This window comes from Pseudorasbora parva, chromosome 10 (genome assembly GCF_024679245.1).
Source record: "Pseudorasbora parva isolate DD20220531a chromosome 10, ASM2467924v1, whole genome shotgun sequence".
Taxonomy (NCBI): Eukaryota; Metazoa; Chordata; class Actinopteri; order Cypriniformes; family Gobionidae; genus Pseudorasbora; species Pseudorasbora parva.
This window is the reverse complement of record NC_090181.1, coordinates 45,350,027-45,364,545: the sequence shown is the minus strand read 5'-3', so window position 1 is coordinate 45,364,545 and position 14,519 is coordinate 45,350,027. Positions and strand designations below refer to the sequence as shown.

The window sequence follows — 14,519 nt, the reverse complement described above, 5'->3', positions numbered from 1 at the left end:
ACACCAATCCAAAACAAATGAACCCAAAAGCAAAATCCTTCACAAAACAAATAAACATCAAATATAAAGATATCCCATACGGTTATAAACCAGTATATGAAACAAACAAAAAAACGTTACAACAAAATAAATACAAAAGGACAAAAACACCCAAGAACAAAACGCAAATTAATCAAATGAATCTCAAATATTAGTGGGAAAAGAAAACGGTGGCTGCTAGACCAAAAGGAGGGATGTAAAACCTGTAATTAAAAACATTTCACATTTTTTATTACACAAAAGGACATTACACTGATCAACTTATAAAATACTCACATACCTCCTTAATATACGCTGTGGTTTACTTTGTTGAATGAGACAGTCTCACTGAAGGCAAAAGAATGGGTTGTAACGCAGTCGATTCCGTATGCACCTCTGTGCACGCTGTTACTCTCATAACAATCGTTAAATAGCTGAAACCAATGCAGTGTTGCCCTGCACAGTGCGTTCAGATCAACAGGTCATCAGCACGGGAATAATCCTAAAACAACATTGCGTACATTTAGCACTAATGCGTCTCCTATACTCCCGCATAAATATAAAAGACATCGACTCACGTTGAATTGTCAAAAGCATCAGAATATACGCACTGTCATTAGGTAGCTGAAGCCAACACGGTGTTGCACGCACAGCGCGTTCAGATCACCAGGTTATCAGCACAGGAATAATCCTAAAACAACACGGTGCGTTCAACACTAATGCATTCTCTTATTAGATTAGACTCCATAGATAAAATTACATTTACTCACACCACGTCGTCAAAGGCAGCAGTCAAAAAGCAGTTTCTCCAACGCACCAGTAACGGAGGGGGAGAAAACCACACACCCACACTCGTTCGAGGGAAGAGCGAGAACAAACGTGGCTTCACAATGACCGCGAGAATTTAAGCTAGCTGGCGTCATCCCATCACCTGTCCCCCTTAAAGGCATAGCGTACTCATTCCGGTTACATTGCATAGCGTACTCATTCCGGTTACATTAGTAATGATGTTTTGTGGGTGTATGAAGGAGAATAATGTCATAAATCTCTAAAGAGCTGCAGTGAAATGGCTTCATATGAGGTGGTCTATGAGACTTTGCATGCAATAATAAGTGAGTCAGTGTTGTGGCAAATTAAACTCTATCACTTAATAAGAGACAAACTTCTCATATTGTCTTTAAAAATGATTTATTGAATAGAGTAAGCAGTCGTACAGAGTTAGCCTGGCTTAGCCCTCATACATAATTCCGCTCAATTTTCATTTTCCTTCAGTACTATGTCTGGGACTGCTGTGTAGTCTTAGGTTTTCTCCGAACAATTTTTTACCGGTCCAATAAGCAAACAGAGGGAGTGGCTGAGAACGATGACGTTGAAGTCTTGAGCTAGTTGGAGTTGTAGTTCAGCAATGGCGGTGGAGAAAGATGCGAACGAAACCATTCAATCCGTTGTGGCACCGCTGCCGAATATCCAGAAGTTAAAGCTGGAGCAAGAACAATTTTTGCTGGGGTTTGTTGGTGGCCATGATGTTGTGGCCCTCCTCCCCAACAGGGGGAATTCGTTGATTTTCGTTGATTTTTCGAGCTGGAAAAGTTTGATTTTCCAGCTCGCTACATTAGTGATGAAGGAGTTGCTGAAGCCCTATTCGGATGGTAACTGTTTCTCATTGGGTCAGAAGGTATTGCCATCATTTAAGTTACAGGGACTAGTCAGTGATTTTATTGCCGTCCGTCTCTCACCACCCATGTAAAAATCCCCGGCCAAATTACCTACTGCTTTTGACAAACGCAAGGTCGTGTGGTGATGTAATAGCTGTCAGAATCCACATCTCTTAGTTTTCAAGAATATATCACTTCAAAATTCACTGTTTATAATAATTTTTGACCCCTGCAGAGCACTGTACGGTTGCTTTGCTGTTATTTAGATGCATTTCTAGACTTGGCCCCACTTTATATTAGGTGGCCTTAAGTACTACGAACTTACATCAAAAAATAAGTCCAATGTACTTACTGTGTTCAAATTGTATTGCAAATCACATTTGCTGATATTGAGGTGGATACGGGTAGAGTTAGGGACAGGTGTGGTGGTGTGGGTCAGTTTAAGAGCAGAGTTAAGGACAGGTGTGGTGGTGTGGGTCAGTTTAAGGGTAGAGTTAGGGACAGGTGTGGTGGTGTGGGTCAGTTTAAGGGTAAAGTTAGGGACAGGTGTGGTGGTGTGGGCCAGTTTAAGGGTAAAGTTAGGGACAGGTGTGGTGGTGTGGGTCAGTTTAAGGGTAAAGTTAGGGACAGGTGTGGTGGTGAGGGTCAGTTTAGGGGTAAAGTTAGGGACAGGTGTGGTGGTGTGGGTCAGTTTAAGGGTAAAGTTAGGGACAGGTGTGGTGGTGTGGGTCAGTTTAAGGGTAAAGTTAGGGTCAGGTGTGGTGGTGTGGGTGCGTTTAAGGGTAAAGTTAGGGACAGGTGTGGTGGTGTGGGTCAGTTTAAGGGTAAAGTTAGGGACAGGTGTGGTGGTGTGGGTCAGTTTAAGGGTAGAGTTAGGGACAGGTGTGGTGGTGTGGGTCAGTTTAAGGGTAAAGTTAGGGACAGGTGTGGTGGTGTGGGTCAGTTTAAGGGTAGAGTAAGGGACAGGTGTGGTGGTGTGGGTCAGTTTAAGGGTAGAGTTAGGGACAGGTGTGGTGGTGTGGGTCAGTTTAAGGGTAGAGTTAGGGACAGGTGTGGTGGTGAGGGTCAGTTTAGGGGTAAAGTTAGGGACAGGTGTGGTGGTGTGGGTCAGTTTAAGGGTAAAGTTAGGGACAGGTGTGGTGGTGTGGGTCAGTTTAAGGGTAGAGTTAGGGTCAGGTGTGGTGGTGAGGGTCAGTTTAAGGGTAGAGTTAGGGACATGTGTGGTGGTGTGGGTCAGTTTAAGGGTAAAGTTAGGGACAGGTGTGGTGGTGTGGGTCAGTTTAAGGGTAAAGTTAGGGTCAGGTGTGGTGGTGAGGGTCAGTTTAAGGGTAGAGTTAGGGACATGTGTGGTGGTGTGGGTCAGTTTAAGGGTAAAGTTAGGGACAGGTGTGGTGGTGTGGGTCAGTTTAAGGGTAAAGTTAGGGACAGGTGTGGTTGTGTGGGTCAGTTTAAGGGTAAAGTTAGGGACAGGTGTGGTGGTGTGGGTCAGTTTAAGGGTAGAGTTAGGGACAGGTGTGGTGGTGTGGGTCAGTTTAAGGGTAGAGTTAGGGACAGGTGTGGTGGTGAGGGTCAGTTTAGGGGTAAAGTTAGGGACAGGTGTGGTGGTGTGGGTCAGTTTAAGGGTAAAGTTAGGGACAGGTGTGGTGGTGTGGGTCAGTTTAAGGGTAAAGTTAGGGTCAGGTGTGGTGGTGAGGGTCAGTTTAAGGGTAGAGTTAGGGACAGGTGTGGTGGTGTGGGTCAGTTTAAGGGTAGAGTTAGGGACAGGTGTGGTGGTGAGGGTCAGTTTAAGGGTAAAGTTAGAGACAGGTGTGGTGGTGTGGGTCAGTTTAAGGGTACAAAAAAGTACAAGTTGAGTTGTAAATTAACTTACAGTTTGTCCTGCAAAAGTACCCAAGTCTAAATTGCGCATAAATGCAAACACGCACAGTTGTGTTTGCATATCATAAGCATACAGATGAACACACACACACACACACACACACACACACACACACACACACACACACACACACACACACACACACACACACTCGACACCAGGGGCCTATTGCACAATACTAGGATAAGGGATGAAGCTGGGATATTTTGGTGATCCTGGCTCAATTAATCTGCTAATATACAGTTATCTTTCATTATCGTTATCGTTCTTGGTATGAGTTTGACTTCAGGGTATGTTTACATGAGAGCTGTGTACTAAATTTTGCATAAAAATGACAAGATCACCAAGATATCCCGGCTTAATCCCTTATCCTAGTTTTGTGCAATAGACCCCTGGTTTTGTTAATATTTTGGATCACAAGTTTTTGTTGCCGAATTGATTTCGGACAGTATTTGTATAACTAAAAAAAAAAAGTGTGTCTATATGCTTGACTTTTATTGATCACTGAAATAGCATTGATTGGAATGAAGTGGGTTCAATATAAAATTAATTAAATAAATAAAATGTAGCTTAGATGTAGTAAACTACTTTTGTCAAGTTGCTGTAGCTTAGCTTGCTACATTTCCCAGGGGGTTAGCTTCAGTGTAGTGAAGCTTAATTTAATGTAGAGTAACTGGTAGCTTAGCTCACTACATTTTCCAAGTAGCTTGCCCAACACTGGGTGTGGGTCAGTTTAAGGGTAGAGTTAGGGACAGGTGTGGTGGTGAGGGTCAGTTTAGGGGTAAAGTTAGGGACAGGTGTGGTGGTGTGGGTCAGTTTAAGGGTAAAGTTAGGGACAGGTGTGGTGGTGTGGGTCAGTTTAAGGGTAAAGTTAGGGTCAGGTGTGGTGGTGAGGGTCAGTTTAAGGGTAGAGTTAGGGACAGGTGTGGTGGTGTGGGTCAGTTTAAGGGTAGAGTTAGGGACAGGTGTGGTGGTGAGGGTCAGTTTAAGGGTAAAGTTAGAGACAGGTGTGGTGGTGTGGGTCAGTTTAAGGGTACAAAAAAGTACAAGTTGAGTTGTAAATTAACTTACAGTTTGTCCTGCAAAAGTACCCAAGTCTAAATTGCGCATAAATGCAAACACGCACAGTTGTGTTTGCATATCATAAGCATACAGATGAACACACACACACACACACACACACACACACACACACACACACACACACACACACACACACACACACACACACACACTCGACACCAGGGGCCTATTGCACAATACTAGGATAAGGGATGAAGCTGGGATATTTTGGTGATCCTGGCTCAATTAATCTGCTAATATACAGTTATCTTTCATTATCGTTATCGTTCTTGGTATGAGTTTGACTTCAGGGTATGTTTACATGAGAGCTGTGTACTAAATTTTGCATAAAAATGACAAGATCACCAAGATATCCCGGCTTAATCCCTTATCCTAGTTTTGTGCAATAGACCCCTGGTTTTGTTAATATTTTGGATCACAAGTTTTTGTTGCCGAATTGATTTCGGACAGTATTTGTATAACTAAAAAAAAAAAGTGTGTCTATATGCTTGACTTTTATTGATCACTGAAATAGCATTGATTGGAATGAAGTGGGTTCAATATAAAATTAATTAAATAAATAAAATGTAGCTTAGATGTAGTAAACTACTTTTGTCAAGTTGCTGTAGCTTAGCTTGCTACATTTCCCAGGGGGTTAGCTTCAGTGTAGTGAAGCTTAATTTAATGTAGAGTAACTGGTAGCTTAGCTCACTACATTTTCCAAGTAGCTTGCCCAACACTGGGTGTTGGTCAGTTTAAGGGTAGAGTTAGGGTCAGGTGTGGTGGTGTGGGTCAGTTTAAGAGAAGAGTTAGGGTCAGGTGTGGTGGTGTCGGTCAGTTTAAGAGAAGAGTTAGGGTCAGGTGTGGTGGTGTGGGTCAGTTTAAGGGTAGAGTTAGGGACAGGTGTGGTGGTGTGGGTCAGTTTAAGGGTAGAGTTAGGGTCAGGTGTGGTGGTGTGGGTCAGTTTAAGGGTAGAGTTAGGGTCAGGTGTGGTGGTGTGGGTCAGTTTAAGGGTAGAGTTAGGGACAGGTGTGGTGGTGTGGGTCAGTTTAAGGGTAGAGTTAGGGTCAGGTGTGGTGGTGTGGGTCAGTTTAAGGGTAGAGTTAGGGTCAGGTGTGGGGGTGTGGGTCAGTTTAAGGGTAGAGTTAGGGTCAGGTGTGGTGGTGTGGGTCAGTTTAAGGGTAGAGTTAGGGTCAGGTGTGGTGGTGTGGGTCAGTTTAAGGGTAAAGTTAGGGTCAGGTGTGGTGGTGTGGATCAGTTTAAAGGTAAAGTTAGGGTCAGGTGTGGTGGTGTGGGTCAGTTTAAGGGTAAAGTTAGGGTCAGGTGTGGTGGTGTGGATCAGTTTAAGGGTAGAGTTAGGGACAGGTGTGGTGGTGTGGGTCAGTTTAAGGGTAAAGTTAGGGACAGGTGTGGTGTTGTGGGTCAGTTTAAGGGTAAAGTTAGGGACAGGTGTGGTGGTGTGGGTCAGTTTAAGGGTAAAGTTAGGGACAGGTGTGGTGGTGTGGGTCAGTTTAAGGGTAGAGTTAGGGACAGGTGTGGTGGTGTGGGTCAGTTTAAGGGTAGAGTTAGAGACAGGTGTGGTGGTGTGGGTCAGTTTAAGGGTAGAGTTAGGGACATGTGTGGTGGTGTGGGTCAGTTTAAGGGTAGAGTTAGGGTCAGGTGTGGTGGTGTGGGTCAGTTTAAGGGTAGAGTTAGGGTCAGGTGTGGTGGTGTGGGTCAGTTTAAGAGAAGAGTTAGGGTCAGGTGTGGTGGTGTGGGTCAGTTTAAGAGAAGAGTTAGGGTCAGGTGTGGTGGTGTGGGTCAGTTTAAGGGTAAAGTTAGGGACAGGTGTGGTGGTGTGGGTCAGTTTAAGGGTAGAGTTAGGGTCAGGTGTGGTGGTGTGGGTCAGTTTAAGGGTAGAGTTAGGGTCAGGTGTGGTGGTGTGGGTCAGTTTAAGGGTAGAGTTAGGGTCAGGTGTGGTGGTGTGGGTCAGTTTAAGGGTAGAGTTAGGGTCAGGTGTGGTGGTGTGGGTCAGTTTAAGGGTAGAGTTAGGGACAGGTGTGGTGGTGTGGGTCAGTTTAGGGGTAAAGTTAGGGTCAGGTGTGGTGGTGTCGGTCAGTTTAAGGGTAAAGTTAGGGTCAGGTGTGGTGGTGTGGGTCAGTTTAAGGGTAAAGTTAGAGACAGGTGTGGTGGTGTGGATCAGTTTAAGGGTAGAGTTAGAGACAGGTGTGGTGGTGTGGGTCAGTTTAAGGGTAAAGTTACGGTCAGGTGTGGTGGTGTGGGTCAGTTTAAGGGTAGAGTTAGGGTCAGGTGTGGGTCAGTTTAAGGGTAGAGTTAGGGTCAGGTGTGGTGGTGTGGGTCAGTTTAAGGGTAAAGTTAGGGTCAGGTGTGGTGGTGTGGGTCAGTTTAAGGGTAGAGTTAGGGTCAGGTGTGGTGGTGTGGATCAGTTTAAGGGTAGAGTTAGGGTCAGGTGTGGTGGTGTGGGTCAGTTTAAGGGTAGAGTTAGGGTCAGGTGTGGTGGTGTGGGTCAGTTTAAGGGTAGAGTTAGGGTCAGGTGTGGTGGTGTGGATCAGTTTAAGGGTAAAGTTAGGGTCAGGTGTGGTGGTGTGGGTCAGTTTAAGGGTAAAGTTAGGGTCAGGTGTGGTGGTGTGGGTCAGTTTAAGGGTAGAGTTAGGGGTAAGGGAAGTGTCAACTGTGTACATGGGTGTAGATTACGAGGGGACGGGGGGGGACGTGTCCCCCTCACTTTTAATAAAATGTATTTTCGTTCTCTGCACTTTTAGCCTATTGGTCTCTCCGATCCTAGTCGACCCGCTCCGAGCAGGATTTGAACCGACGTAACCCTACACGGCGGCGGGCAAGTTAACAGGGACGCTAAAGACAGCTTTCTCTAATCTCAGTTGATAGCGTGCTTCACGTGTCACTGTCAAATGTATTTACATAGAAACCAATGTGAATACATCAAGATTTAAATTGAGAGACAAAAAATAATCTATGCATGACCTGCCATTTTATTCGCATCTAAATATGAGGAGGGCGCTCTCACAGAAAGTCCAAAAGCGGATTCGTAGAAGTAATATACTGTCACGCTGGAGCTGCAGCTGAAGGAAAACAATCGTTATGAGTGATGAATGAAATGTGACGATGACAATCATACAATAATATGTGACAATATATTATTTATGTGTATTTTTCAAGCCATCTCAATGTAGCCTATTTATTGACAATAAAGTATCATATGAATAATGCAGCTTTTTTAATGTTTAGTATCTTCTGCTGACCACGGCTGCATTTATTTTAACAAATATAGTTAAACAGTAATATTATGAAATATTATTACAAATTAAAACAGCCTTTTTCCTGTGTGAGTATATAGTAATTTATTCCTGTGATCAAAGCTGAATTTATCATCATTACTCCAGTCTTCAGTGTCACATGATCCTTCACTAATCACTCATATGAGGATTTCATAATCAAGAAACATTTATGATTATTATCAGTGTTGAAAGCAGTTGTGCTGCTTAAAAATGTTGTGGAAAGCGTGATTCATTTTATTTTTCAGGATTCTTTGATGAATAGAAAGTTTAATGGACAGCTTTTATTTGCATTTATTAAAAAAATTATCTTTTATAATATAAAAAATATCACTTGTGATCAATTTAATGCATGTCTGATCAATAAAAGTATTAATTTCTTTCTTTTTAATTTTACCACAAATGTTTAGATGGTTTCCACAAAAATTAAGCATCACCATGAGCAGCACAACTGATAATAATCCTAAACGTGTGTTGATGATCAGATCCTCATCTGAGAATGATTAGTGAAGGATCATGTGACTCTGAAGACTGGAGTAATGATGATAAATTCAGGAATAAATCACACTTTACTATATATTCACATAGAGAACAGCTGGTTTACATCGGAATATATATTTTTTTACTTTGCATAAAATCTATGGAGACTTAATGCACAAGTGTTTGTAGTAAACCAATCATAAAATTGGCATAAAATATAGGTGAAAAATATTATAGATATTAGAGGTTCAGCAGTGTGTTTGATATCTTACCAAATTAAAAGCAAGAGATGCGATAAATTATATAGGTCCAAAAAAAAAAAAAATGGTATTATGACATTTCTGTCCCCCTCACTCCTGAAAAGATGGCTACCCCCCTGACTGTGTAATTACAAATGTAACTACAGAAATTAATTACAGACGTAATTACATGCAGGTATTTTTAGGTTTAGAGTTTTAGGTTTTGTCCTATGGTTTTATCACTGAGGTGGCATGCACAGGTGCACATTTATGTTGTCGGATTTGTGTGAAACAGGCGAAGGGCGCATGACATACGTCACGACCAAACGTTGTCGAATTGGTTATAGCAGATCCAGAGTGGCTCAGGGTAGAACCAATAGTTTTAAACTTCAAAAGAGTGCCCGCCTTCAAGGAAATAAACCCTTGTCAATGGAGAGTGGCCAGACTCTATGTACAAATGAAAAGTACACGAGTCTGGTAAGACCAGGCTAACAGAGAGTGTCCCGCAACCAAAACATTTCTTCCCTCCTTTACACGATCTCTAACGCCCAAGATCAGCACTCTGCTTCTTCTGTTATTTCCCACACATGGTAAACACTAGAAAAACTTTCCCACAATCCATATTCATTCACAAAGCAGTTCTCGGCACAAATATAACACAGCATTCTTTCAAATATATCAACACAGAAAAACACATGCATATCGATTAAATAAATTCTCTTCTACAGTCAGTAATACATGTGTAGTAACAAATGCATTTAAGAGTAACTGTCCAGTCAGTAAAAAAAATTAAAAAACAGTCATTTAGAAACACTATATACTTTATCGTATGTGCTTTTTGACATGAATTTTGTCTTGAAAAGTGTCCTTCAAAGGAAAAAATTAAAAGACACCGCAAGTATAAATAATACACAGCCACCGCTGTGATATTCAGCTCAACAGCACTTTCAATCGAGAAATATGGATTAAATATTGGAAACTGATGAAAGCAGGAAGATCCAGACCTACATGAGTGACATTGTGGCAAGGGGGGCGTGGTTCAGCGAGGTCTGCAGCGGGAGAGAGAGCCGTGGGACGAGCGGTAAGTGAGTGGGTTGGACGCAGATTAATAACACCTGTCTCTTGTTCCAGTAATGAGCGCGGAGAGGGTATAAAACATTGGTGGAACCGGAGAACAGGGAGAGAGAGAGGGACTGCTGACGCGACACACACACGGACACTGAGGAACTGAGCACGTTGACCCGGAAGCGGATGTTTGAACCGGAACCCGGAAGTGACTGAGAGAAATACACACTCGCTGAGAGTGTACAGAGACTGAGTTTTTGTTATATAAATAAAGTGCGTCAGCAGTCAAGCCGACCCCCCTTGTCCTCTTCCTTCCTCACAAAACGAACTTTATCACACTGGTGCCGAAACCCGGGAAGGAAGTAGGACCGAGCCGCCGCCATGCAGACGCCCTCCGCCACGCCGTTTGCGGACATCATCACCTCCCTTGCGGCCCTCCACCAAGACCAACACCAGGCGATGCTGGACCTGCGGGCAGATCAAGAGCGCCGCTTTGAGGCGATTGTCCGCGGCCAGCAAGAGGACCGCGAGAGGTTCCGGAGCTGGATGGATCGGGAAGTTCGCGCCGAAGCCGCCGGGCTGGCCAGCGCACCGGTGCACGTGCCCCTCCACAAAATGGGGCCAAAAGACGACCCGGAGGCCTTCATAACCCTATTCCAGAACGCCGCGGTGGCCTGCGGGTGGCCCCGGGCACAGTGGCCGGTGCACCTTATCCCTCTACTATCAGGAGAAGCCCAGGCGGCCGCACAACAGCTGCCGGTGGCGAACCTCCTGAAGTACGATGATCTGAAGAGGGCCATCCTTCAGCGGGTCGGTCGGACCCCGGAGCAGCACCGCCAGAGGTTCCGCTCCATGGAATGGGGCGAGGCCGGCCGACCCTTCGCAATGGCCCAACAGCTCCGGGACTCGTGCCGCAGATGGCTCTTGGCCGGCGGAAGCGACGTGGACCATATCGTCGATCTGGTGGTGCTGGAGCAGTTTATCACTCGGCTCCCAAGAAAGACCGCCGAGTGGGTCCAGTGCCACCGGCCCACGTCGCTGGAGACGGCCATCAACCTGGCGGAGGACCACCTGGTGGCGTGCCCAGGCAGGGGCGGCGGGCAGGCCTGGGCTGGCCTGCTGGCGGTGCGGTGATCCGGATCATTTTGTGGACCGATGTCCGATGATAGACATCGGAACAATGATCCGGATCCCGAACGTCCAGCGGGCCACCCCCGATCAAGCAGGAGAGTACCAAATTCCTGTGAGTATCAAGGGGGGTACATATCAGGCTTTGGTGGATTCAGGATGTAACCAAACCTCGATCCATCAAAGCCTGATGCAGCCTGGGGCATTGGATACAAGCCGCATGGTTAAGGTGCGGTGTGTGCACGGGGATGTGGTGGAATATCCGGTTGTCCCAGTCACGATACAGTTTCGGGGGAAAAAGCATAATGTAGAGGTGGCGGTTAGTCCCCACCTCCGGCATCCGCTAATTCTGGGGACGAATTGGCCCGCCTTTCCGGCTTTATTGGGGTCGCTATGCGCGGATGCCGCTTGGGAGAAAAAGGCGAGGAGGGGGGCGGCGCGAGTGCAGCTTGGAGAGACTGAGACGGGACCCTTGGGGACAGCTTCAGAGGAACCGAGCGGGATCGAGAGACTGATTCTCTCGGACCGCGATGACTTTCCTCTGGAGCAGTCACAAGATGAGACCCTCAAAAATGCCTTCCAGCAGGTCCGATCGATTGACGGCCAGCCTCTCCAACCTGCCTTGCCTGTCTCGTATCCGTATTTTGCCATAATAAAGGATCAGTTGTATCGAGTGACCCAAGACACTCAGACAAAGGTAGATACAACCCAGTTGTTAGTACCAAAGAGCCCCCGGGAAATGCTTTTCCAGGCGGCTCATTCTAATCCAATGGTGGGCCACCTGGGACAGGCGGCCACGCTGAATCGCCTCATGACCCGATTTTTTTGGCCAGGCATTCATGACAATGTGCGCAGGTGGTGCGCGTCTTGTCCGGAATGTCAGTTGGTGAATCCACTGGCCGCCCCAAAAGCGCCGTTGCGCCCCCTTCCATTAATGCAGGTCCCCTTCGAGAGAATTGCGATGGACCTCATCGGGCCATTAGAGCGATCCGCACGCGGACATCGTTTTGCATTAGTCATCGTGGACTACGCAACACGATATCCGGAGGCAGTGGCTCTCCGCAACATCTCCGCGAAGAGTGTTGCGGACGCACTGTTTCGACTGATCTCCCGAGTGGGGATTCCGAAAGAAATCCTCACTGATCAAGGCACGCCGTTTATGTCACGCACGTTAAGCGAACTCTACGGATTATTGGGCATTAAATCCATTCGAACAAGCGTCTATCACCCACAAACGGACGGCTTGGTCGAACGGTTTAATCGCACTCTTAAATCCATGATCCATAAGTTCGTACAGGAAGACGCCAAAAATTGGGATCGGTGGTTAGAACCCCTCTTATTTGCCGTGCGGGAGGTTCCGCAAGCCTCCACGGGTTTTCCCCCTTCGAGCTTCTCTACGGATGACAGCCCCGGGGGGTGCTGGACGTCCTACGAGAAACTTGGGAGGAGGAACCTTCTTTGGCCAAGAATGAAATTCAGTACGTGCTGGACTTGCGAACAAAACTCCACACCTTGGGGCGGCTATCTAGGGAGAATTGGTTGCAAACCCAGGACCGCCAGAGCCGGTCATATTACAGGGGTACGAAGCTACGCAAATTCACACCGGGAGAGAAAGTGCTCGTATTACTCCCTACGTCGAGGTCTAAATTAATGTCAAAGTGGCATTGTTTGAGGTCGCACGACAGGTTGGAGACCTCGATTATGAAGTGATACGATCCGATAGGAACGGGGCACGTCAAATATACCACCTCAATCTCCTTAAGAAATGGAATGAGGTGGAATCAGTGTTGTTGGCGACGGTGATCGGGGGAGAGGATGATCTCGGGCCAGAGGCGAGCATCAAAGCACAATCGGTCGCGCTGGCCCCTGGGGTGATCACCTCTCACCGTCCCAACTCACTGATTTATCGAAACTACAGGCGGAGTTCGCTGACGTGTTTTCGCCCCTACCGGGACGTACCAATTTAATTAAGCACCATATCGAGACCGAGCCGGGCGTGGTAGTTCGCAGCCGGCCATATCGCTTGCCTGAACACAAGAAAAAGGTAGTTCAGGAGGAATTAGGGGCAATGCTCGATATGGGAGTAATAGAGGAGTCCAACAGTGACTGGGCGAGCCCGATAGTTTTGGTCCCTAAGACCGACGGCTCGGTCAGGTTCTGTGTGGACTACTGCAAGGTGAATGCAGTGTCGAAATTCGACGCGTATCCAATGCCGCGGGTTGACGAGTTGCTTGATCGGCTGGGCACGGCTCGATTTTATTCGACATTGGACTTAACAAAGGGCTATTGGCAGATCCCCTTGTCTCCATTGTCCAAAGAAAAGACAGCTTTCACCACGCCGTTTGGATTACACCAATTTGTCACGCTTCCTTTCGGGTTGTTCGGGGCGCCCGCTACCTTTCAGCGCCTCATGGACAGGATTTTGCGTCCCCATGCCGCATATGCTGCTGCCTATCTGGATGATATCGTGATTTACAGTCACGATTGGCAGCGGCATATGCAGCATGTCAGGGCGGTCTTGAGGTCGCTGAGGGGAGCGGGGCTCACGGCCAACCCGAAGAAGTGTGCGATTGGGCGGGTGGAAGTAAGGTATCTGGGCTTCCACTTGGGTCATGGACAGGTGCGTCCCCAAATTGATAAGACCGCCGCAATTGCAACCTGTCCGAGACCCAAGACCAAAAAGGAGGTAAGGCAGTTCTTGGGGCTGGCGGGATATTATAGACGGTTTATACCAAATTATTCGGACCTCACCAGCCCTTTGACTGACCTTACTAGAAAGGGGCTACCAGATACGGTCCAGTGGACGGAGCCGTGCCAGCAGGCCTTCACCCGAGTTAAGGCTGCTCTATGTGGCGGGCCGCTTTTACACTCCCCTGACTTTTCTCTCCCTTTCTTGTTGCAGACTGACGCGTCGGACAGGGGGCTGGGCGCAGTCCTGGCCCAGGAGGTGGAGGGGGGAGAGCGGCCGGTGCTGTACATTAGCCGCAAGCTCTCAAAGAGAGAGGCTAAGTACAGCACCATCGAAAAGGAGTGCCTTGCCATCAGGTGGGCCGTTCTCACCCTCTGCTACTACCTTCTGGGGCGGGAGTTCACCCTCTGTTCGGACCACGCTCCTCTCCAATGGCTCCACCGCATGAAGGATACCAACGCGCGGATCACCCGTTGGTATCTAGCTCTTCAGCCTTTTAAGTTCCAGGTGGTCCACAGGCCGGGTGCTCAGATGGCTGTGGCCGACTTCCTTTCCAGAAATGGGGGGGGGGGGGGGGCTGCAGGCCGGACGGCTCCCGGGCGTGAGTCGGGCGGTGGGGGTATGTGGCAAGGGGGGCGTGGTTCAGCGAGGTCTGCAGCGAGAGAGAGAGCCGCGGGACGAGCGGTAAGTGAGTGGGTTGGACGCAGATTAATAACACCTGTCTCTTGTTCCAGTAATGAGCGTGGAGAGGGTATAAAACATTGGTGGAACCGGAGACCAGGGAGAGAGAGAGGGACTGCTGACGCGACACACACACGGACACTGAGGAACTGAGCACGTTGACCCGGAAGCGGATGTTTGAACCGGAACCCGGAAGTGACTGAGAGAAATACACACTCGCTGAGAGTGTACAGAGACTGAGTTTTTGTTATATAAATAAAGTGCGTCAGCAGTCAAGCCGACCCCCCTTGTCCTCTTCCTTCCTCACAAAACGAGCTTTATCACAGACAT

The 14,519-nt window shown here is 47.2% G+C and overlaps 1 long non-coding RNA gene across 1 annotated transcript; it reads right to left on the bottom strand.

Moving 5' to 3' along the window:
* LOC137091647 (uncharacterized) lies at nucleotides 1-937 on the bottom strand. Its single transcript, XR_010908109.1, has 3 exons — nucleotides 789-937; nucleotides 630-709; nucleotides 1-520 (listed from the first exon to the last, which is right to left on the bottom strand). It is a non-coding gene; the product is annotated as an uncharacterized lncRNA (long non-coding RNA).
* Nucleotides 938-14,519: the final 13,582 nt, after the last annotated feature.